Source organism: Oncorhynchus tshawytscha, linkage group LG20, assembly GCF_018296145.1.
Source record: "Oncorhynchus tshawytscha isolate Ot180627B linkage group LG20, Otsh_v2.0, whole genome shotgun sequence".
Classification (NCBI taxonomy): Eukaryota; Metazoa; Chordata; class Actinopteri; order Salmoniformes; family Salmonidae; genus Oncorhynchus; species Oncorhynchus tshawytscha.
Genome location: NC_056448.1, coordinates 8,429,281 through 8,454,528, shown reverse-complemented (window position 1 = coordinate 8,454,528; position 25,248 = coordinate 8,429,281). Strand labels below are relative to the sequence as shown.

Genomic DNA, 25,248 nt, shown 5'->3' with positions numbered 1-25,248 from the left:
CTCTCTCTCTATCTAGCCCTCTCTCTCTCTCTCTCTAGCCCTCTCTCTCTAGCCCCTCTCTCTCTCTCTCTAGCCCCCTCTCTCTCTCTCTCTAGCCCTCTCTCTCTCTCTCTCTAGCCCCTCTCTCTCTCTCTCTAGCCCTCTCTCTCTCTCTAGCCCTCTCTCTCTCTCTCTCTAGCCCCTCTCTCTCTCTCTCTCTAGCCCTCTCTCTCTCTCTCTCTAGCCCTCTCTCTCTCTCTAGCCCTCTCTCTCTCTAGCCCTCTCTCTCTCTCTCTCTCTCCCTCTCTCTCTCTCTCTCTCTCTCTTTTACCTGTGTTCAAAATCAAACACTGCTCTCAAATCATAAACAAAGTGATCAAAATGATATACACTCTTAAGCAGTCAGTAAACAACACACCGAAAAATAGAAAACACATTGTTCAAAACATACAATTCTCAGGGAGAAGTAGATTTTTAATTTTAAAAATCTTCATATATTTCCGTCATTGTTTTTTGATGAACGAAAACATGTTCTATCATAGTAGCTCAAAATTGATCAGAAATTACTACTCTGCTTTGCTCTTTGCAATTTTGTTTTTTGTTCTTCCTCCTCCTTGTACCCCTATTTTTACAGTACTGTACCCTGCATCTCACAAACTTGTCCTTTGTCTCTGTGATACTGTAATTCTTGTTCTTTGTTGATATGAACCTGCAACCAGTCAAAATCTATTGAGCAGTCAGTACTGTTACAGTTTTTTTGGATTGCTTACACACTAAAATTAAAAGTAGTACACTATTAGCAAAACCTTACACTCAAGAAGCCAAACATCAGCCCATATTTGCACAACTATAAGCACATTGTCAACCTCATACTTGTTGCAAAACTCTACACACAGTGATTTGCAAAACACTAAACACACTTAACATACATTACACACAAACATCTATCATGAAGTCACGTCCTTGCAATACCAAAGCACTGACTGTCAGATTACCACACCGTCCAACCTATTGGTTCAACACAGTCATCAGGTGTGCAAACACTCGTTTGCTTAACTGTAGACACACCAATCAGGTGTATAAGCACTATAAAAAGCAGCAGGTGAGTTCATCGGTCTTCAAGCACAATGGAAAGAGTCAGAGAAAGAGTAAGACGACGAGGAGAAGGAGGAGGAGGAGGACGACGACGACGACAAGGAGGACGAGGAGGAGGACGAGGAGAACGAGGAGGACGAGGAGGAGGACGAGGAGGAGGAGGAAGGGGAGGAAGAGGAAGACAAGAAGGTGCTCAAAGAGGACCGAATCTGACAAATGAGATCCGCGCAACACTGGTTGACCACGTTGTCAACCACGGCCTGACGCTGAGGGAGGCCGGACTGGGAGTACAGCCAAATCTAAGCCGATATACAGTGGCAAGTGTGATGAGAACATTTAGACTGGAAAATAGGTATTGTAAAAATATCATCATATCAAAAACATCTGCACGGTTTCAGTAACTGCTTACAGTACTGTATTCTATGCACTATCAGCACTGCTGTTACCTTTTCCTGTGAAATTACTGTATATATATATATGTATACATGTATACAGTTTTTTTTTTCTACATCGGATTGAGGGTCAGGGACGACAAGGGGGAAGGCCTCCTATGTTCACAGAACAGCAAGAGAGGGAGATAGTAAACATGGTTTTGACCAACAATGCTATAACACTCAAGCAGCTCCAAGCTAACATGGTCAATAACCACGCCCTGGTCAATAACCACGCCCTTGTGTCTCTAATATGGTCATACATTTGGCAGGAGGCTAAGAAGTGCAGCTCAATTTCCACCTCATTTTGTGGGCAATGTGCACATAGCCTGTCTTCTCTTCAGAGCCATTTCTGCCTATGGCGGCCTTTCTCAATAGCAAGGCTATGCTCACTGAGTCTGTACATAGTCAAGAACTTTCTTAATTTAGGGTCAGTTACGGTGGTCAGGTATTCTGCCACTGTGTCTACCTTACGAAGCTTCTCTCTATGCCGAGACCTTAAAACTGAGGTATAGTCCTCATTCTGATCTGGGTGCTTTGTTTGGGGTTTTGTGTTGTACACTAAGTATATTTTTGCAGAATTCTGCATGCAGAGTCTCAATTGGGTGTTTGTCCCATTTTGTGATTTCTTGTTTGGTGAGTGGAACCCAGGCCTCACAACCATAGACGGCAATGGGTACAGTAACTGGTTGAAGTATTTTTAGCCAGATCCTAATTGGAATGTTGAGTTTTATTTTCCTTCTGATGGCATAGAAGGCCCTTCTTGCCTTGTCTCTGAGATCGTTCACAGCCCTGTGGAAGTTACCAGTGGTGTCGATGTTTAGGACGAGTTAGGTGTAATTTTCTGTGTGCTCTAGGGCAACAGTGTCTAGATAGAATGTGTATTTATTGTCTTGGCTACTGGACATTTTTTGGAACAGCATTATTTTTTGTCTTACTGAGATTCATTGCCAGATAGCTCATGCATTATCTCAACAGGTCTTGTTATATATCTGATGTTCTTGTCCTTTCTAGCATGGCCATCTCCTGAGTTCCATATCTCCCCCTCCTTCTTCTTCCATGTCTTGCCACGGTGGAGATGGTTTGTTGTATTCCTCTAAGTTCTAGAGTCTAGGAGATGTTGGTGGTTCTATTAGCCAGACCAGTGAAGAGAAAAGGATCCGCATCACTGTTTGGAACTGCTAGGGACCTATGGAGGGACAGATGAAGACAAACATCACATTGGAGGGTCATTGTAGGTCACATTCCAGTACCTACAAGTCTTGTGAGGATGGGAGGCCCCCCAGAACCTTGCTAAAACAGTAGTAAAATGGATTGTAGCACTCTCACCTGTGTAGAATAAAGATGACTGTGCAGATCCGTTCTCAGGAGGAAACCCTGGCATCGGACATCCAGAAAAAAGGCTGCCTTCCAACCCCCTCTCACCCAGCGTCAAGCTCCCTTCACTGGGATTATTACAGCTGCCATCCCCCCTGGAGCTCCGGGGAACCAGCTGGGGGCTGGGAAAGGGGCCTGGGAGATGCTTCATGCCCAGGTATGGAGCCCCAGACCAGGCAGGGAGAGCTGCCATGCCCTCCCCTGGCTGAGCCCCTTTGGATAGGGCAGGGATGGGGTTAGGGATGGCGGCTGTGGGGTAGGTTGGGTTAGGAATGGAGGTTTGGGCGTAAGAAGGTCTTGGGATTAGAGATTAGCTTCAGGGTAAGGCACAAAGAATTTGGGGGCCTGGGTAGAGAAGCTGATTCTACAGTCATTGGAAAGAATGGGAGTGGGTCTGGGTCCATTGGACTGAGTTGGGGCAGGTATGGGACCGTGTGACCTGTTTTGGGCAGGTGTAAGGCCACTGATATTTGAAGGCCTTTTTTCAAACATACAGTTGCCTGAGGGTGTGTATGTGAGTGTTTGAGTTCTGGATGCGTTATTGGACGGTATGTGTGTGGTGTGTTTGGGGTGTGTGTGACGGAGTCCATTTACTGGCTTTGCTGGAAAACACTGTGGTATCTGCCAAGGTTGCCATTGTGTACTTTGCCGTGGCTGTTGCCAAGACTGCCTTGGGTCCTGATATGAAGGACCCGGACAGGGCTGCCCTGAGAACTGCCTTTTTGCATCTCCAGTCCCAGAGTGGTATAACTCCAGGCTGGGCTGCATGGTTTGGTCAAAGGCCTCAGGGAGAATATTGTAGAAGTTTGGGAGAGGAACAGGGCTGTGGTTATTAAGGATAATATTTTGGATGGAGGGTGTCCAGGATTCCGGTTGGTTGTTAATATGGGATGGTTGTGGGACCGTTCGGTTGCCATGGAGATAGCCGCCACTTCCTTGAGTCCGTTGCCCTGCAAACGTGTGAGCAGCCTTGGGTAGTATGTTTGTGTTTACAACGCTGCGTGGCTCTCTAACAATCCCAGGACTACACCCCACCCCGTGCTCCATGCCACTAACAACTGTGTGTGGACCACCCATCTGCCATCGGTTCTCACTGTGTGAGCCGTTCCCGCCATTGAAGCCCTTGTTGCCTGGCAATAAGGAACTCTGGGAGTGAGGGAACATGCCCAGTGTGTTCGGATTGGCAGTGTTGTGAGCAGGGAGTCTGTTTATTGGCTCAGTGGCCTGTCTCAAGCTGCCTATCACACATCCACCATCATTCTCCCTCATCAGAGCCTCCTCCACGTACGAGAACACATCATTGGCTAAGATATCATCCAGCTTCCCCGTCACATCCTGCTGTTCCATGTTGATCCTGAAGAGGGTGCTCTCCCACTCCCTCAGCTCTGTCTCCTTCAACCTCAGCCCCTCCAGGCCCTCCGCCCCCATCTTCCCCAGGATCTCCCCCAGAGAGTCCATCATGGTTTGGGCTGTGGGGTCTACCAAGCTGGGCCTATGGGGAACCTGGAGCTCCCCGGAGACACTCAGCAGAGCGTGGCTGTCCAGGAAGGCTCTCTCCAGGCCTGGGTCCTGGTCCTGGGGGAAGGCTAGGTCTAAGTCCGGGGAAAGGTCCTGGAGGTCCAGGCTAGGGTCCTGGGGCTGAGTGTAGACAGAGCGGTCTTGACAGAGTAGGGACCCCAGGAGAGAGGCAGGGTCCAGGTGCTTGTCCTCAGGGCTGGAGCCTGGGGGAGTGAGGCCTGGGGGGATGGGTGGTCCTGGAGGCATAACGGCAGTATCCAGAGAGGAACAGGACTCATACAGCAGAGCCTCCCCAGTGGCAAAGTTGAAGGGAAGCTCTATTCTCCGCTGACGCAGGTGCTCCTCGCCCTCCTGGTTCCTGTAGATGGGTGACAAAGGTCAAAGGCCACTAAAACATACTTTATGTAAAACATAGCATGGAATGATACAACTATTTTGAGTAAAGATAAATGTCAACATTAGGCTCACATCAGGGCTTTCTGTCGAACGACGATGAAGTCGGGTCTCCCTGCCTTGAAGACGACCCTGGCGTTGGCCTGAACCCACACCCACACACCTGCCTTAGTCAGCAGCCTAAAAATGGTGAAACCAGTCTCTCCTGTTTTTATCACTACAGAGAGATAGAGGGGAGGAGCGAGAGAGAGGGAGAGATAGAGGGGAGGAGAGAGAGATATAGCGAGGAGGAGAGAGAGATATAGAGGGGAGGTGAGAGAGATATAGAGGGGAGGTGAGAGAAAGGAGTCAGACTCTGCATCATACTGAATGTTGGCTTTCAAAACACCAGATGTAAGCTTCAGAAAATGTTTACTCATATGCGTGTGTGTAATGAGTAACTACAATCTAACTCACTTTTGAGGTGGTTGTCTGCGCAGTACATCATGGCAGCAGCATGGATGAACTGGTAACCTGAGCCTCTAGTGACCAACTCTGTCTCAGAGTAACCCAGCACCACTTTACCTCTGGAGGGGATAGAAGAGACACATGGCACACACACACACACACACACGGCACACACACACACACGCGGCACACACACACACACACGGATGTGCAGAGACACACACACAGGTCAATTTATGAAGGTCCGATGCTGTAGCACATATTATTAGAAGAAAACCAACATTGTCCTCTCAAGTTCCCTCTATGTTAGTCCCAGGGAGGGTATAATGTTGTCAGTGATGCTGTGAGATGTGATGGGAGATTGCACACATTGTTCCCCTTCTTTCAGTACAGTACCTGGTGTCTATACCCATAGGGTTAGGGTAAGGGTTAACACACTACAGGGTTTGGGGGTTACTCCAGTACCTGGTGTCTATACCCATAGGGTTAGGGTAAGGGTTAACACACTACAGGGTTTGAGGGTTACTCCAGTACCTGGTGTCTATACCCATAGGGTTAGGGTTAACACACTACAGGGTTTGGGGGTTACTCCAGTACCTGGTGTCTATACCCATAGGGTTAGGGTAAGGGTTAACACACTACAGGGTTTGGGGGTTACTCCAGTACCTGGTGTCTATACCCATAGGGTTAGGGTAAGGGTTAACACACTACAGGGTTTGAGGGTTACTCCAGTACCTGGTGTCTATACCCATAGGGTTAGGGTTAACACACTACAGGGTTTGGGGGTTACTCCAGTACCTGGTGTCTATACCCATAGGGTTAGGGTAAGGGTTAACACACTACAAGGTTTGGGGGTTACTCCAGTACCTGGTGTCTATACCCATAGGGTTAGGGTAAGGGTTAACACACTACAGGGTTTGGGGGTTACTCCAGTACCTGGTGTCTATACCCATGGGGGCGAAGTCCAGTCTGTGTTTGGTCTGGAAGAGGAGAGTCTTGGTCCTGATCTCCATGACAGCCGGGGGCTGCAGGGGCGCAGCGATGGCAAGGAGGGCCAGCTGAGCGGGAGTCGTGGCCCCGTCATCCGCCAGCCTCCCCTGACCACACACATACTTCAGACGCCCCTGGAACTTCAACGCCTAGAGGAGAAAAGGGAGCTCGTGTTGCATACAGTGATTCATTCACATGTATTTTTAGGCGAGTGCTCTCCATATCATTAATGGATTATGGTTAACCTATGGATCACATTTGATACAGTTGAAGTCAGAAGTTTACATACACCTTAGCCAAATACATTTAAACTCACAATTCCTGACATTAAATCCTAGTAAGAATTCCCTTTCTTAGGTCAGTTAGGATCACCACTTCATTTTAAGAATGTGAAATGTCAGAATAATAGTAGATAAATCATTCTATTTCACCTTTTATTTGCGACCAAGCTTTAACTTCCTGACTGATGTGATTGAGATGTTGCTTCAATATATCCATATAATTTTGATTCCTCATGATGACATCTATTCTATGAAGTGCACCAGTCCCTCTTGCAGCAAAGCACCTCCACAACATGATGCTGCCACCCCTCTGCTTCACAGTTGGGATGGTATTCTTCAGCTTGCAAGCCTCCCCCTTTTTCCTCCAAACATAACGATGGTCATTATGGCCAAACAGTTCTATTTTTGTTTCATCAGACCAGAGGACATTTCTCCAAAAAGTATGATCTTTGACCCCATATGCAGTTGCAAACCGTAGTCTGGCTTTTTTATGGCGGTTTTGTAGCGGTGGCTTCTTCCCTGCTGAGCGGCCTTTCAAGATATGTCGATATAAGATTCGTTTTACTGTGGATATAGATATTTTTGAACCCGTTTCCTCCAGCATCTTCACAAGGTCCTTTGCTGTTGTTCTGGGATTGATTTGCACTTTTCGCACCAAAGTACGCTCATCTCTAGGAGACAGAACGCGTCTCCTTCCTGAGTGGTATGATGGCTGTGTGGTCCCATGGTGTTTATACTTGCATACTATTGTTTGTACAGATGAACGTGGTACCTTGTGGCATTTGGAAATTGCTCCCAAGGGTGAACCAGACTTGTGGAGGTCTACAATTCTTTTTCTGGGGTCTTGGCTGATTCCTTTTGATTTTCCCATGATATCAAGCAAAGAGGCGGTGAGTTTGAAGGTAGGCCTTGAAATACATCCGCAGGTACAACTCCAATTGACTCAAATGATGTCAATTAGCCTATGAGAAGCTTCAAAGCCATTACATCATTTTCTGGAATTTTCCAAGCTGTTTAAAGGCACAGTCAACTTAGTGTATGTAAACTTCTGACCCACTGGAATTGTGATACAGTGAATTATAAGTGAAATACTCTGTCTGTAAACAATTATTGGAAAAATTACTTGTGTCATGCACAAAGTAGATGTCCTAACCGACTTGGAAAAACTATAGTTTGTTAACAAGAAACTTGTGGAGTGGTTGGAAAACGAGTTTTAATGACTCCAACCTAAGTGTATGTAAACGTCCGACTTCAACCGTATATGTATTTATCATATCTGTATGTGGTCCTACCAGGAAGCCGGAGGTGTTGTCTAGCAGACAGCGGAAGCGACAGCAGAAGCTTCTCTCTAGGAAGAAACTGTTGTCTAGAGAAATGTGCTGGGGCAGTAGCTCATAGACTCACCATCAGGCCTGCTGCTAGATTGCCTGTCTGCAGAAGACAGATGACATTCCAATTAGATACATGTTTGAGATACTTGGGACTGTCCTATTAATAGCTGACCAACCACTAAAATAAACATTTTCAGAGTGCTGTGGTCCATGTACTGTACACACCGTCTGGTCCGGCCTCTGAGTCGTTCTGGTTGGGGTTGAGAGCGACGTGAAGCTGACACCGGAACATGGCTCTGTCATCTATGTGGATCAGGTCGTACACACTCTGGTGCACCACATCAGACTGGGCAGCATTATATTCATCCAGAAATGAACCCAGAGTTAACATGCAGAATGCTACAAGTGTCATAAACATAGTGCCCAAGACGTCCATAATTCTACATCGAACGATTCCATAATCAATAAGTTATGATCAGTGCCTTCGGAAAGTATTCAGACGCCTTGACTTCTCCCACATTGTGTTACGTTACAGCCTTATTCTAAAATGGATTACATCGTTGTTTTCCCTTATCAATCTACACACAATACCCAATAATGAAAAAGCAAAAACTGTTTTTATGACATTTTTGCTAATTTAAGTATTCAGTCCCTTTACTCAGTACTTTGTTGAAGCACCTTTGGCAGCGATTACAGCCTCATGTCCTCTTGGGTATGAAGCTACAAGCTTGGCACACCTGTATTTGGGGAGTTTCTCCCATTCTTCTCTGCAGATCCTCTCAAGCTCTGTCAGGTTGGATAGGGAGCGTCGCTGCACAGCTATTTTCAGGTCTCTCCAGAGATGTTTGATCGGGTTCAAGTCTGGCTGGACCACTTAAGGACATTGAAAGAGTTGTCCCAAAGAGACTTGTCCACTCTTGTGTTGTCTTGGCTGTGTGCTTAGGGTCGTTGTCCTGTTGGAAGGTGAACCTTTGCCTCTGAGTCTTGAGGTCCTGAGAGCTCTGGAGCAGATTTTCATCAAGGATCTCTCTGCACTTTGCTCCGTTCTTCTTTGCCTTGATCTTGACTAGTCTCCCAGTCCCTGCTGCTGAAAAAAAAACCACAGCATGATGCTGCCACCCCCATGCTTTACCGTAGGGATGGTGCCAGGTTTCCTCCAGAGGTGGCGCTTGGCATTCAGGCTAAAAAGTTCAATCTTGTTTTCATCAGACCAGAGAATCTTGTTTCTCATGGTCTGAGTCCTTTAGGTGCCTTTTGGCAAACTCCAAGCTGGCTGTCATATGTATGTACCTTTCTGTCACGACTTCCACCGACGGTGGTTCCTCTCCTTGTTCGGGCGGCGCTCGTGGGTCGGCGTCGCCGGCCTACTTACCATCCCCAATCCATGTTTCCTTTTCCCTTTGTTTTGTCTTTGGTTCATTCACACCTGGTTTTCATTTGCTTTAATTTCTGTGTGTATATTTACCCCTGTTTCCCCGCTTAGGTTTGTGCGGGATTATTTTCTTGTTGCTTGTGGAGGCTTTCCTCAGTGTATTTCGCATGTGTTTTTTATAGTAAGGTGCGTTGTGTTTTTGCGCCTTATGGGAGTACTGTTAGTTCCCGTTGTCTTGGGCGTTGTTTTGGGGTATTGTACTGTACCATTTTTTTGGACTTGCCTTTATTAAAATATACGCTACACTATCTCTGCTCTCCTGCGTTTGACTCCTTTACCTACCTTCAGTGCGTAAACGCAACACTTTTACTGAGGAGGGTTTTCCATCTGGATATCCTACCATAAAGACCTGATTGGTAGTGTGCTGCAGAGATGATTGTCCTTCTGGAAGGTTCTCCCACCTCCACTGAGGAGCTCTGAGAGTGACCATCAGGTTCTTGGTCACCTCCGTGACCAAAGCCCTTCTCCCCCGATTCTTCAGTTTGGCCGGGAGGCCAGCTCTAGGAAGTATCTTGGTGGTTCCAAACTTCTTTCATTTAAGAATGATGGAGGCCATTGTGTTCCTGGGGACCTTCAGAGCTGCTGAAATGTTTTGGTACCCTTCCCCATATCAGTGCTTCGACACAATCCTGTCTTAGAGCTCTACGGACCATTTATTCAACCTCATGGCTTGGTTTTTGCTCTGACATGTACTGTCAACTGTGGGACCTTATATAGACAGGTGTGCACCTTTCCAAATCATGTCCAATCAATGGAATTTACCACAGGTGGACTCCAATTAAGTTGTATACCCATCTCAACAGGATGCATGGAAACAGGATGCACCTGAGCTCAATTTTGAGTCTCATGTCAAAAGATCTGAATACGTGTTAATGTGATATTTCAGTTTTTATTTTGAAATAAAAAAACATGTTTCCGCTTTGTCATTATGGGATATTGTGTGCAGATTGCTGAGCATTTTTATTTGTTGTATCCATTTTAGAATAAGGCTGTAACGTAACAAAATGTGGAAAGAGTCAAGGGGTCTGAATATTTTCCCGAAGGCGCTGTACCTGGTGGAAGCCCAGGTAGTCCTGGATGGTTGGAGAGGCGTAGAAGATGGAGCCATCAGTGGTCACCACCAGGACAAAACCATTCAGGGCCTACGCAGAGAGAGAGAGGATACATGAGACACACACACACGGAATACCTGTCACACACACACACACATACACACACACACACAGCTATACCTGCAGCAGTAGGTTGCCCTCTGAGAGGCTAACTCCGTCTGTAGAAGTGGATGTCCATCCGTTCCTCCCGTTCCCACTGACGAGGGCGGCCGGACACTCACTCTTCTTCTGGAGGGTCGCTGCAACACAGGAGAGGAGATCAAACACGACTTTGTTCGTTAGTCCTTAAATGTATTTCTAGAGTACAGTACATTCCTGAGATGAAGACATGACTGTCTGAAGCCTTTGAGACCCTGGGGGAAGGCACACTGCCATTTTTTAGGTAAATATTTAAAGCCCCTATTAAGCTAATAAATGATGGGTTTATACGCATAAGATTCTAACAAACTACAAATCGCTGTCTTTAGAATAACTGTTTGGCCGTTTGAAAGAAGAGAAAACGCACGACGGTGTGATCACATCCAACTTAGATGAAAAAAGCAACTTTCTGAAATCATCCGACAGAGGTTCATCCAGGTCTGATTTTTAAAAATGAGGACATGGGCTCAAAAATGAGGACATGGGCTCAAAAATGAGGACATGGGCTGTAAGGCTGTGCAGGAAGTGCAGCTCAGTTTCCACCTCATTTTGTGGGCAGTGTGCACATACCCTGTCTTCTCTTGAGAGCCAGGTCTGCCTACAGCAGCCTTTCTTCTTTGGAGGGGCAGGGTAGCCTAGTGTTTAGAGCGTTGGACTAGTAACTGGAAGGTTGCAAGTTCAAACCCCCGAGCTGACAAGGTACAGATCTGTCCCTCTACCCACTGTTCCTAGGCCATCATTGAAAATAAGAATTTGTTCTTAACTGACTTGCCTAGTTAAATAACACTTTTTTTAAAGTAGCAAGACTATGCTCACTGAGTCTGTACATAGTCAAAGCTTTCCTTAAGTTTGGGTCAGTCACAGTGGTCAGGTATTCTGCCACTGTGTAGTCTCTGTTTAGGGCCAAATAGCATTCTATTTTGCTCTGTTTTTTTGTTAATTCTTTCCAATGTGTCAAGCAATTATCTTTTTGTTTTCTCATGATTTGGTTGGGTCTAATTGTGTTGCTGTCCTGAGGCTCTGTGGGGTGTGTTTGTGTTTGTGAACAGAGCCCCAGGACAAGCCTGCTTATGGGACTCTTCTCCAGGTTCATCTGTCTGTAGGTGATGGCTTTGTTATGGAAGGTTCGGGAATCGCTTCCTTTTAGGGGGTTGTAGAATTTAAGGGCTCTTATCTGGATTTTGATCATTAGCGGGTATCGGCCTAATTCTGCTCTGCATGCATTATTTGGTGTTTTACGTTGTACGTGGAGGATATTTTAGCAGTCTCAATTTGGTTTTTGTCCCATTTTGTGAATTCTTGGTTGGTGAGCTATAACTGATTCAAGTATTTTTAGCCAGATTGTAATTGGTATGTGAAATTTTATGTTCCTTTTGATGGCATAGAAGGCCCTTCTTGCATTGTCTCTCAGATCGTTCACAGCTTTGTGGAAGTTATCCGAGGCGCTGATGTATAGGCCGAGGTGTGTATCGTTTTTTTGTGTGCTCTAGGGCAACAGTGTCTAGATGGATATTGTACTTGTGGTCCTGGCTACTGGACCTTTTTTGGAACACCATTTTTTTCTGTTTTACTGAGATTTACTGTCAGGACCCAGGTCTGACAGAATCTGTGCAGAAGATCTACAGTTGACGTCAGAAGTTTACATCCACGTATGTTGGAGTCATTAAAACTCATTTTTCAACCACTCCACAAATTTCTTGTTAACAAACTATAGTTTTGGCAAGTTTCCAACAATTGTTTACAGACAGATTATTTAACTTATAATTCACTGTATCACAATTCCAGTGGGTCAGAAGTTTACATACACTAAGTTGCCTGTGCCTTGAAACAGCTTGGAAAATTACAGAAAATGATGTCATGGCTTTAGAAGCTTCTGAAAGGCTAATTGACATCATTTGAGTCAATTGGAGGTGTACCTGTGGATGTATTTCAAGGCTTACCTTCAATCTCAGTGCCTCTTTGCTTGACATCATGAGAAAATCAAAAGAAATCAGCCAAGACCTCAGAAAAACAATTGTAGACCTCCACAAGTCTGGTTCATCCTTGGGAGCAATTTCCAAACGCCTGAAGGTACCACGTTCATCTGTACAAACAATAGTACAGTGTGTATGTACTATTGGGACCACGCAGCCGTCATACCGCTCAGGAAGGAGACGCGTTCTGTCTGCTAGAGATTAACGTACTTTGGTGCGTAAAGTGCAAATCATTCACAGAACAACAGCAAAGGACCTTTTGAAGAGGCTGGAGGAAACGGGTACAAAAATATCTATATCCACAGTAAAACGAGTCCTATATCGACATAACCTGAAAGGCCGCTCTTCAAGGAAGAAGCCACTGCTCCAAAACAGCCATAAAAAAGCCAGACTACGGTTTGCAAATGCACATGAGGACAAAGATCGTACTTTTTGGAGAAATGTCCTCTGGTCTGATGAAACAAAAATAGAACTCTTTGGCCATAATGACCATCGTTATGTTTGGAGGAAAAAGGGGGAGACTTGCAAGCCAAAGAACACCATCCCAACCGTGAAGCACCGGGATGGCAGCATCATGTTGTGGGGGTGCTTTGCCGCAGGAGGGACTGGTGCACTTCACAAAATAGATGGCATCATGAGGATGAAACTTATGTGGATATATTGAAGCAACATCTCAAGACATCAGAAGTTAAAGCTTGGTCGCAAATGGGTCTTCCAAATGGACAATGACCCCAAGCATACTTCCAAAGTTATGGCAAAAAGACTTAAGGACAACAAAGTAAAGGCATTGGAGTGGCCATCACAAAGCCCTGACCTCAATCCTATAGAACATTTGTGGGCAGACCTGAAAAAGCGTGTGCGTGCAAGGAGGCCTACAAACCTGATTCAGTGACACCAGCTCTGTCAGGAGGAATGGGCCAAAATTCACCCAACTTATTGGGGGACGCTTGCGGAAGGCTACCCCAAACGTTTGACCCAAGTTAAACAATTTAAAGGCAATGCTACCAAATACTAATTGAGTGTATGTAAACTTCTGACCCACTGGGAATGTGATGAAAGAAATAAAAACTGAAATAAATCACTCTCTACTATTATTCTGACATTTCACATTCTTAAAATAAAGTGCTGATCCTAACTGACCTAAGACAGGGAATTGTTTACTAGGATTAAATGTCAGGAATTGTGAAAAACTGAGTTTAAATGTATCTGGCTAAGGTGTATGTAAACTTCCAACTTCAACTGTAGGTGCTGCTGTAGGCCCTCCTTGGTTGAGGACAGCAGCACCAGATCATCAGCAAACAGTAGACAATTGACTTCAGATTCTAGTTTGCTGCAATACGTCCCTGATCATGTTTCACTGTGCTATTTCTGGAACAGACAAGAGTATCAGTGACTTCCTACAGGCCTTACACACACACTAGCAGCTAGAGGTCGACCGATCATGATTTTTCAACGCCGATACCGATACCGATTATCGGAGGACCAAAAAAAGCAGATACCGATTAAATTGGCCAATTTTTAAAAATGTATTTGTAATAATGACAATTACAACAATACTGAATGAACACTTATTTTCACTTAATATAATACATCAATAAAATCAATTTAGCCTCAAATAAATAATGAAACATGTTCAATTTGGTTTAAATAATGCAAAAACAAAGTGTTGGGGAAGAAAGTAAAAGTGCAATATGTGCCATGGAAGAAAGCTAACGTTTAAGTTCCTTGCTCAGAACATGAGAACATATGAAAGTTGGTGGTTCCTTTTAACATGAGACTTCAATATTCCAAGGTAAGAGGTTTAGGTTGTAGTTAATATAGTATTTATAGGACTATTTCCCTCTATACCATTTGTATTTCATATACCTTTGACTAATGGATGTTCTTATAGGCACTATAGTATTGCCAGTGTAACAGTATAGCTTCCATCCCTACCTGGGCTCGAACCAGGAACACATCGACAACAGCCACACTCAAAGCATCGTTACCCATCGCTCCACAAAAGCCGCGGCCCTTGCAGAGCAAGGGGAATAACTACTCCAAGTCTCAGAGCGAGTGACGTTTGAAACGCTATTAGCACCCAGCTAACTAGCTAGCCATTACACATCAGTTACACGATCCATTAGGCTGATAAGCTTGAAGTCATAAACATCGCTGTGCTTGCAAAGAGCTGCTGGCAAAACGCACGAAAGTGCTGTTTGAATGAATGATTACGAGCCTGCTGCTGCTCAGTCAGACTGCTCTATCAAATCAGACTTAATTATAACATAATAACACACAGAAATACGAGCCTTTGGTCATGAATATGGTCGAATCTGTAAACTATCATTTCGAAAACAAAACGTTTATTATTTCAGTGAAATACAGAACCGTTCTGTAATTTATCTAACAGGTGGCATCCCTAAGTCTAAATATTCTTGTTATTATTGCACAACCTTCAATGTTATATCTTAATTCCGTAAAATTCTGGCAAATTAGTTTGCAATGAGCCAGGCTGCCCAAACTGTTGCATATACCCTGACTCTGCGAGCAATGAACGCAAGAGAAATGACACAATTTCACCTGGTTAATATTGCCTGCTAACCTGGATTAGTAGTTATAACTAGTGATTATGATTGATTGATTGTTTTTTATAAGATAAGTTTAATGCTAGCTAGCAACTTACCTTGGCTTCTACTGCATTCGCGTAACAGGCAGGCTCCTCGTGGAGTGCAATGGTTAGAGCGTTGGATCAGTTAACTGTAAGGTTGCAAGATTGGATCCCCCGAGCTGACAAGGTGAAAATCTGTCGCTCTGCCCCTGAACAAGGCAGTTAACCCATCGTTCCTAGGCCGTCATTGAAAATAAGAATGTGCTCTTAACTGACTTGCCTAGTTAAATAAAGGTCTAAAAAATATATATATTATTATTTTAAAAAAAAATCATCTGAAATTAGCGCCCAAAAATACCGATATCCGATTGTTATGAAAACTTGAAATCGGCCCTAATTAATCGGCCATTCTGATTAATCGGTAGACCTCTACTAGCAGCCCTCCCCTGTGTGAGTATGACAACAGGACATGGCAGAAAGCATAGAAAATGATTATCGCTTCATATGAGCCGTGTGTGTGGGGGGTCACCAGATAACTCATGGAAGTCGTTTGGGTTGTCAGCGGCAGCAGTTTTATGGCTGTAGTCCTTAGCTTGAAGTCTGTATTCGTCTGGCTTCTGGATCTAAAGGAAGTAGTTGAAGGTCTGTGTTCTCTAGGCCAGTTGTAATCTAATCTCTGTTCTCTGGCTGGCGTTCATTCAGCACTGCGATCCTCCTTTCCTTCTCCCAATGACTCAACGGCACGGCAACAAACTCCCCCGTCTTGACTCTTTATCTCCAAGCCCCCTTCCCCTCCTTACAAAATAAAAGACTCTTTGATGAACTAGCATCTCTCCACAACCTAAAAACTAAAAGAGTCAGGACGATGTACACACTTCTTTCACTGCAGACTCAAAGCATCATAATGTCACCTAATACATCCAGCATTGCAAAAGTAATGAGCACACAGGGCTGTACAAAATATGAAATATTTAACTTCATTCAATGAAACATAACAAATTGGAAAGATTTAGTAACTTTCCACTTTCACAACTTGTCGCTCTACACAGTAACCCTATACCCTCTGTCTAACCTCCCTCCTCCCTTGCTTTGTTTTGCCCCCCTTCACTAACATCCCTTCCTGCCTCCCTTCCTCTTCCTCTACTCTCTCTCCATCCTCTACTGGGCTCTGTGTGCTGGCGAGGTGAAGAGTTCACACGAACACGCTGCATGCCACGCCAGAGAGATGTGGTCTGTGAGACGGGAGGGGGGCTAAACTGTCTTTCTACACTACACTACAATACAGGACAGGATATGCAGCTTTACTTGATATTCAATTTGGGTTAGATCTGGTTTCAGGTCTGGTTTCAGGTATCCTAGAGACAGAGGCGTGGGAGACTACAGTACAGTATTGTACATTCAGAGAGTTAGTTTACGTTAAGTTTAGGTTTCAGTTCCGCTCCGGTCTGGTTAGATGGGAGATGGGGGGGCTCACACTCGAAGGGAAACTACAGTAGTCCAGAATGAGCCAGTTCATCTACACACACACACCTGGCTGGACCACAGGAAAGGGATGGCAGGTGCGTGTGTGTGCGTGTTCTGATACTGCCCCAGTTGGAGAGGAAGTGCAGGCAGAAGGAAGTGACAGGATACAAAAAGCATTACTATGAAAGCCACATTATGAAAAATAACACAACAACAACAACACATCACCATGCCCTGTCCTGTTCTCCTACCCTGTCCTGTCATATACTGCCCTGTCCTGTCATATACTGTCCTGTCCTGTCATATACTGCCCTGTCCTGTCATATACTGTCCTGTCCTGTCATATACTGTCCTGTTCTCCTACACTGCCCTGTCATATCCCGCCCTGTCCTGTGGTCCTATACTGTCCTGTCATATACTGTCCTGTCCTGTCATATACTGTCCTGTCATATACTGTCCTGTCCTGTCATATACTGCCCTGTCCTATCATGTCCTGTCATATACTGTCCTGTCCTGTCATATACTGTCCTGTCATATACTGTGCTGTCCTGTCATATACTGCCCTGTCCTGTCCTGTCCTGTCATATACTGTCCTGTCCTGTCATATACTGCCCTGTCCTGTCATATACTGTCCTGTCCTGTCATATACTGTCCTGTCATATACTACCCTGTCCTGTCATATACTGTACTGTTCTCCTACACTGCCCTGTCATATCCTGCCCTGTCCTGTCATATCCTGCCCTGTCCTGTCCTGTGGTCCTATACTGGCCTGTCATATACTGTCCTGTTGTCCTATACTGTCCTGTCATATTCTGCCCTGTCCTGTCATATACTGTCCTGTCATATACTGTCCTGTCATATACTGTCCTGTCATATACTGCCCTGTCCTGTGGTCCTATACTGTCCTGTCATATTCTGCCCTGTCCTGTCATATACTGTCCTGTCTTGTCCTGTGGTCCTATACTGGCCTGTCATATACTGTCCTGTTGTCCTATACTGTCCTGTCATATTCTGCCCTGTCCTGTCATATACTGTCCTGTCATATACTGTCCTGTTCTCCTATACTGTCCTGTCATATACTGCCCTGTCCTGTGGTCCTATACTGTCCTGTCATATACCACCCTGTCCTGTTGTCCTCTACTGTCCTGTCTTGTCATATACTGCCCTGTCCTGTTCTCCTATACTGTCCTGTCATATAGTGTCCTGTCACATACTGTCCTGTCCTGTTCTCCTATACCGTTCTGTCCTGTCCTCCAATACTGTCATGTCCTCCTATACTGTCATGTCTTTTACTGCCCTGTCCTCCTATACTGTCTTGTCTTTCACTGTCCTGTCCTCCTATACTGTCCTGTCTTGTCTTTTACTGTCCTGTCCTCCAATACTGTCATGTCCTCCTATACTGTCCTGTCTCGTATTTTACTGTCCTGTCCTCCTATACTGTCCTGTCCTCCTATACTGTCCTGTTTTGTCTTTTACTGTCCTCCAATACTGTCCTGTCCTCCTATACTGTCCTGTCTTGTCTTTTACTGTCCTGTCCTCCTATACTGTCCTGTCTTGTCTTTTACTGTCCTGTCCCCCAATACTGTCATGCACTCCTATACCGTCATGTCATATACTGTCCCGTCCTCCTATAGTGTCCTGTCTTGTCTTTTACTGTCCTGTCCTGTCATATACTGTCCTGTGTGTCCTTTCCTCCTATACTGTCCAGTCCTCCTATATTGTCCTTTACTGTCCTGTCCTATACTATCCTGTCTTTTTCATTTTTCTTTTAAAGTTATTGAGGGGCCCCTTAGGGTAGTTAGTACAGCACATACATAACCCGTGTACCAGCCCCCAGGCTCTCTCACACCACACAAAGGTCATACACATACTGTACACATACAGTACACCAGTGGAGGCTGGCTCATATTAATGGGTGGAATGGAATGGTATCAACCACATGGAAACCACGTGTTTTATGTGTTTGATACCATTCCATTGACTCCATTCTCACCATTATTATGAGCTGTCCTCCCCTCAGTGTGTACAGCCCCCCCACTGCTGTACACTCACTGTACACATACTGTACACATACTGTACACACAAAAAATCCTGACTTGAAATATTGGCTTGTGCCTGTCTGCAACCAGTTGGTGCTAAACATTGGTAGGCTAAGGACGTCAAAGACACTTTAATCACTTGGTGTAACAGAGGTAGTACAGTCACCTCCTGGCAGCAGAGGCAGTTGTGACAGACAGTACGCACTAAACTAGAGCATGTAGTTATCAGGAGTTGACTGTTCATCTTAACAATATCCAATCCATTAGAGGATTGTGAACAACTCAACTCAATTCAAAGGGGCTTTTTGGCGTGGGAAACCTATGTGGGCGTTGCCAAAGCAAGTGAAATAAACAAATAAAAATGACAGTGGAAACTGTGGTGTGGTAGGCCAGTGTTAGGTTAATGACTGAACTAACTGGGCCTCAACCCTGCTCACCCCTCCCCCTTACCCCCTCACCTTTTCTTATCAACAAACACAGGAAACAGAGGCCTCATGATTAGCCAGGCACGTAGGGATGTGCATCTTTCCCTTTCAAGATGATTCGATATGCATCTAGATACTTGTGTTCCAATACGATACAGGAATGATACATTTTGGTTTGAAACGATTCAATGCAATTCGGTTTGATTAGAGGAACGAATCGATGCGATTCGGTTTGATGCGATAAGATTCGATGCATTAAACAGTTGTTGCATAAACACATACATTTTTCATTCTAAATTACAATCTGCTGCTGATGGAGCTCATTAGCTGGGCCTCTCTGAGCTAGATCTGTCTGAGCTTACTTCTCTGTGTGTGTGTGTGTGTGTGTGTGTGTGTGTGTGTGTGTGTGTGTGTGTGTGTGTGTGTGTGTGTGTGTGTGTGTGTGTGTGTGCAAATTATGTACAGAGTTTACAAAACATAAAAACATTAGGAACACCTTCCTAATATTGAGTTGCACTCCATTTTGCCTCAGAACAGCCTCAATTCGTCGGGGCATCAAATCGTTGGGACTACAAGGCATCGAAAACGTTCCACAGGGATGCTGCTCCAAGTTGGCTGGATGCCTTTGGGTGGTGGACCATTCTTGGTACACAAGGGAAACTGTTGAGCGTGAAAAACCCAGCAGCATTGCAGTTCTTGACACAATCAAACCGGTGCATCTGGCACCTTACTACCATACCCCTTTCAAAGGCACTTAAATATTTTGCCTTGCCCATAGACCCTCTGAATGGTACACATACACAATCCATGTCTCATCTGTCTCAAGGCTTAAAAATCCTTCTTTAACCGGTCTCCTCCCCTTCATCTACGCTGATTGAAGTGACATCAATAAGATATTATAAACTTTCACCTGGATTCATGTCATGGAAATGTTTTGTACGCTTAGTGTATATGTCTATGGTGGATGTAGTCACCTGAGCTGAGCCATAAGGGAGACTAGTGGGCATCTACCACCCCACTATCAGATTGGGGGGGGCAATGCAGCCTGTTTTTTTCCCCTCACTTTTGATCTGAAATTCACCATCACTTACTTGTCATTTTTTCAGATTAAAATTGTCTGAGCTAGTAATGTGTAGATATTTAACTTTACAAATGATCTATGACATAGTCAATTAATATAGAGCCTTGAATTTCACCCTCGTCTCAAAATCGAATGGTTTTGACTGTTTGGAAGTTTTTATGAAGCGCTTCTCCTCCTGCTTGGACCATGTAGTGCCGCTTACAAAAGTGATTGCTCTCCTCGTTTTGAAATGTTCAACTTTACCCTGCACAGTGGGGCAAAAAAGTATTTAGTCAGCCACCAATTGTGCAAGTTCTCCCACTTAAAAAGATGAGAGAGGCCTGTAATTTTCATCATAGGTACACTTCAACTATGACAGACAAAATTAGAAAAAAAATCCAGAAAAATCACATTATAGGATTGTTAATGAATTTATTTGCAAATTATGGTGGAAAATAAGTATTTGGTCAATAACAAAAGTTTCTCAATACTTTGTTATATACCTTTTTTTGGCAATGACAGAGGTCAAATGTTTTCTGTAAGTCTTCACAAGGTTTTCACACACTGTTGCTGGTATTTTGGCCCATTCCTCCATGCAGATCTCCTCTAGAGCAGTGATGTTTTGGGGCTGTTGCTGGGCAACACGGACTTTCAACTCCCTCCAAAGATTTTCTATGGGGTTGAGATCTGGAGACTGGCTAGGCCACTCCAGGACCTTGAAATGCTTCTTACGAAGCCACTCCTTCGTTGCACGGGCGGTGTGTTTGGGATCATTGTCATGCTGAAAGAGCCAGCCACGTTTCATCTTCAATGCCCTTGCTGATGGAAGGAGGTTTTCACTCAAAATCTCACGACACATGGCCCCATTCATTCTTTCCTTTACATGGATCAGTCGTCCTGGTCCCTTTGCAGAAAAACAGCCCCAAAGCATGATGTTTCCACCCCCATGCTTCACAGTAGGTATGGTGTTCTTTGGATGCAACTCAGCATTCTTTGTCCTCCAAACACAACGAGTTGAGTTTTTACCAAAAAGTTATATTTTGGTTTCATCTGACCATATGACATTCTCCCAATCTTCTTCTGGATCATCCAAATGCTCTCTAGCAAACTTCAGATGGGCCTGGACATGTACTGGCTTAAGCAGGGAGACACGTCTGGCACTGCAGGATTTGAGTCCCTGGCGGCATAGTGTGTTACTTTGGTCCCAGCTCTCTGCAGGTCATTCACTAGGTCCCCCCATGTGGTTCTGGGATTTTTGCTCACCGTTCTTGTGATCATTTTGACCCCACGGTGTGAGATCTTGCGTGGAGCCCCAGATCGAGGGAGATTATCAGTGGTCTTGTATGTCTTCCATTTCCTAATAATTGCTCCCACAGTTGATTTCTTCAAACCAAGCTGCTTACCTATTGCAGATTCAGTCTTCCCAGCCTGGTGCAGGTCTACAATTTTGTTTCTGGTGTCCTTTGACAGCTCTTTGGTCTTGGTCATAGTGGAGTTTGGAGTGTGACTGTTGGAGGTTGTGGACAGGTGTCTTTTATACTAATAACAAGTTCAAACAGGTGCCATTAATACAGGTAACGAGTGTAGGACAGTGGAGCCTCTTAAAGAAGAAGTTACAGGTCTGTGAGAGACAGAAATCTTGCTTGTAGGTGACAAAATACTTATTTTCCACCATAATTTGCAAATAAATTCATTAAAAATCCTACAATTTGATTTTCTGGATTTTTTTCTTCTCATTTTGTCTGTCATAGTTGAAGTGTACCTATGATGAAAATTACAGGCCTCTCTCATCTTTTTAAGTGGGAGAACTTGCACAATTGGTGGCTGACTAAATACTTTTTTGAACCACTGTATATCTAAAAATGACCATATACACTGATTGTTTAAAGCAAAAACACAATTTTCAATTTCAAATTACCTTGATTCAAATTACATTGATTCAAATTACAACAGTGCACAGTTTGACTCGGGGTTGATTGGCATGCAAAATGACTTGTAGATCAATGACTGTCAACGCAGTTACATGTTTAGTTCATACACTGAAGGAGAGGACAGTTGTCACAAAATATGAGATGTATTTTTGGAAGGTAGAAAGAAATTAATATGAGCACAAAATGTTAGTGAAACGACAATTCGTAACGTTTGAATCGATTTTCTGACCAACGAAGCTAAATTTGTATCGGTTTGGGATCCCACAGACCGATGCACTCATCTTAAACATTTGAACCTGTGGGGATTCGTTACATCCTTACAGCCAGGCCAAAACACACACAGCTGCACCAACGCTCAGATACACACATCTGACTGGCCCTGGGGGCTGATGACAGCACAACCTCAAATAACAAAAGTGAATGTAGCCAGTGGGCAACAACAACAACATCATAATAAAGGTTCTCTGGATAAGTATAAGCTAAGGCTCCCTGTTGCTATGGGGAGAGGGAGTAACCATGGTAACCAACACTAGGCGATGTGGATAGCCTCACCTGGGGCTTATTCACAAGGGTGCCATGTTTATAGAGTGCTTAGATAGAAATGTGTTATCTAGAACAGACATGGTACTAAGAATAACAAATCCTATCAGCTCTATACTGTATATTTCTATCTGCAATGTTTCTGATCTATACATTGGCTTACCTTAAAAGTACAGACCTTTAGTCACCTAAGTATACATCAGTGGCAGTCAGTGCCATTTAAGATGAGGAAGGACGATAAAAAAAATGATGAGCATGGCCTTATTTCTAATACAGCATATTGGGTGACTGTCATTCATATTCCATTCATCCAGTCGCACATTCAATACCACCTTGCACACTCATGCCTGCATCTAGCTGATCTAGGGTGCAATTCTATTGGACAAATTAATGTACAGTGGGGAGAACAAGTATTTGATACACTGCCGATTTTGCAGGTTTTCCTACTTATAAAGCATGTAGAGGTCTGTAATTTTTATCATAGGTACACTTCAACTGTGAGAGACAAAAATCCAGAAAATCACATTGTATGATTTTTAACGAATTAATTTGCATTTTATTGCATGACATAAGTATTTGATCACCTACCAACCAGTAAGAATTCCGGCTCTCACAGACCTGTTAGTTTTTCTTTAAGAAGCCCTCCTGTTCTCCACTCATTACCTGTATTAACTGCACCTGTTTGAACTCGTTACCTGTATAAAAGACACCTGTCCACACACTCAATCAAACAGACTCCAACCTCTCCACAATGGCCAAGACCAGAGAGCTGTGTAAGGACATCAGGATAAGGACATCAGGATATAATTATAGACCTGCACAAGGCTGGGATGGGCTACAGGACAATAGGCAAGCAGCTTGGTGAGAAGGCAACAACTGTTGGCGCAATTATTAGAAAATGGAAGAAGTTCAAGATGACGGTCAATCACCCTCGGTCTGGGGCTCCATGCAAGATCTCACCTCGTGGGGCATCAATGATCATGAGGAAGGTGAGGGATCAGCCCAAAACTACACGGCAGGACCTGGTCAATGACCTGAAGAGAGCTGGTACCACAGTCTCAAAGAAAACCATTAGTAACACACTACGCCGTCATGGATTAAAATCCTGCAGCGCACGCAAGGTCCCCCTGCTCAAGCCAGTGCATGTCCAGGCCCGTCTGAAGTTTGCCAATGACCATCTGGATGATCCAGAGGAGAAATGGGAGAAGGTTATGTGGTCTGATGAGACAAAAATAGAGCTTTTTGGTCTAAACTCCACTCGCCATGTTTGGAGGAATAAGAAGGATGAGTACAACCACAAGAACACCATCCCAACCGTGAAGCATGGAGGTGGAAACATCATTTTGATTTGATTTGATTAATATACAGATTTTTAAAGGATTTATACTTTTACTTTTGATACTTGAATACATTTAAAACCAAAATACTTTTAGACTTTTATTCAAGTAGAATTTCACTGGCTGACTTTTTATTAAGGTGTCTAAACTTTTACTCAAGTATGACAATTGGGTACTTTTCTCACTACTGCCAGTTTGTCGCGTGCGGCTTTGCAGTAACGCATACCACATGGCTACGCAGACACGCTTGTACATTTATTTTGCAACGCTCACGCTTGCAAACGTGGCCGGTGAGATTTGCATGTTAGGCTGGAGACGGATAACAGGTTGTTACAGGATGACATACGGTGGAAAGGATACAGCCGCTCAGCAGAGGGGATTGGAGCAGTGGGGAGATGTATCAGAGAGGCCTGATCTAATGCTCCTCCAGGTGGAGGGAGTCAGTCTCTCCTGCACTCTCTTTCTTTCCCGGTCTTTTTCCACCTCAGACCTTTTCACTCTCTCTCCCTCTCGGTCTCTCTACTTTTCCCTCTCTCTCTCAAGTCTCGCCATCTCTCACTATCTTTCAGTGTTCCAATCCTTGATAAAACTCTTCCTATTGCACTACTTTTGGCCAGACCATAAGGTGCCATTTCAGATATGTCCATGGACTTAGCCATTCTCAGTAGGCTGGAAACTTGAATTTCTCTCACACAGGTTCTCACACAAGTCATGCATTGATGTCAATGGGAGATTTCAGTGAACGTTTGAGTTGCAGAGTACTTATCTTCAGATAGGATTCTTCCCTCTAACAAAACATATAAACTCTACAACACATCCTGCTCTGTGACTGACTAGTTGACTGGGGAAGTAGCTGCATATTTGGCAGCTGTATGTCAGTATCAAGAGGCTCCATACAGTAGCTGCCTGTGTTGTCGGTGGCTACAGTGGATGTAGAAAGCTGTAGGACTACGACAACCGCTACAGAATATGGCGTCATCATCCCATGTGACTGGTCTGGCATGTTGATGTTTGTTAGAGTTTCGCTATCACCTAGGTGCTGGAAAGCCCCCCCCACTCCCATCCACACTCACAACACACACACTCACAACACATACACAAACACACACTCACAACATATACACACACCCTTGTCAAGAACCCGCATTTTGTGCCACTGTTCTTCAGAGCTTCTAGGACTCCTCCCCCCTACCTCCCCTCTTGATACCTCCCCCTGTCTCACCCTGCCTCCCCCATGAGCTCCATCAACAGCACTGCTCAGCAGCTTGATAACAGTACCTAAGAGACTTTCGTCATTGTTGGTAATCAGGCCTACTACAGTCTGCAGACGACACAACAGTAGTAGGCCTGATTACCAACAATGAC

The 25,248-nt window shown here is 44.5% G+C and overlaps 1 non-coding gene across 1 annotated transcript in view; it reads right to left on the bottom strand.

Annotated features, from left to right (window-relative positions):
• Nucleotides 1-863: 863 nt before the first annotated feature.
• LOC112219637 overlaps nt 864-25,248 on the bottom strand; it is a 43,724-nt gene continuing 19,339 nt past the window's right edge. Inside the window, exons 3-11 of the transcript XR_006079440.1 lie at nt 10,507-10,625; nt 10,327-10,416; nt 8,068-8,188; nt 7,804-7,942; nt 6,177-6,379; nt 5,250-5,359; nt 4,869-5,010; nt 2,835-4,758; nt 864-2,694 (exon numbers count right to left, since the gene is read on the bottom strand). This is a non-coding gene — a transcript (uncharacterized LOC112219637). The remainder of the gene's footprint in view (nt 2,695-2,834; nt 4,759-4,868; nt 5,011-5,249; nt 5,360-6,176; nt 6,380-7,803; nt 7,943-8,067; nt 8,189-10,326; nt 10,417-10,506; nt 10,626-25,248) is intronic.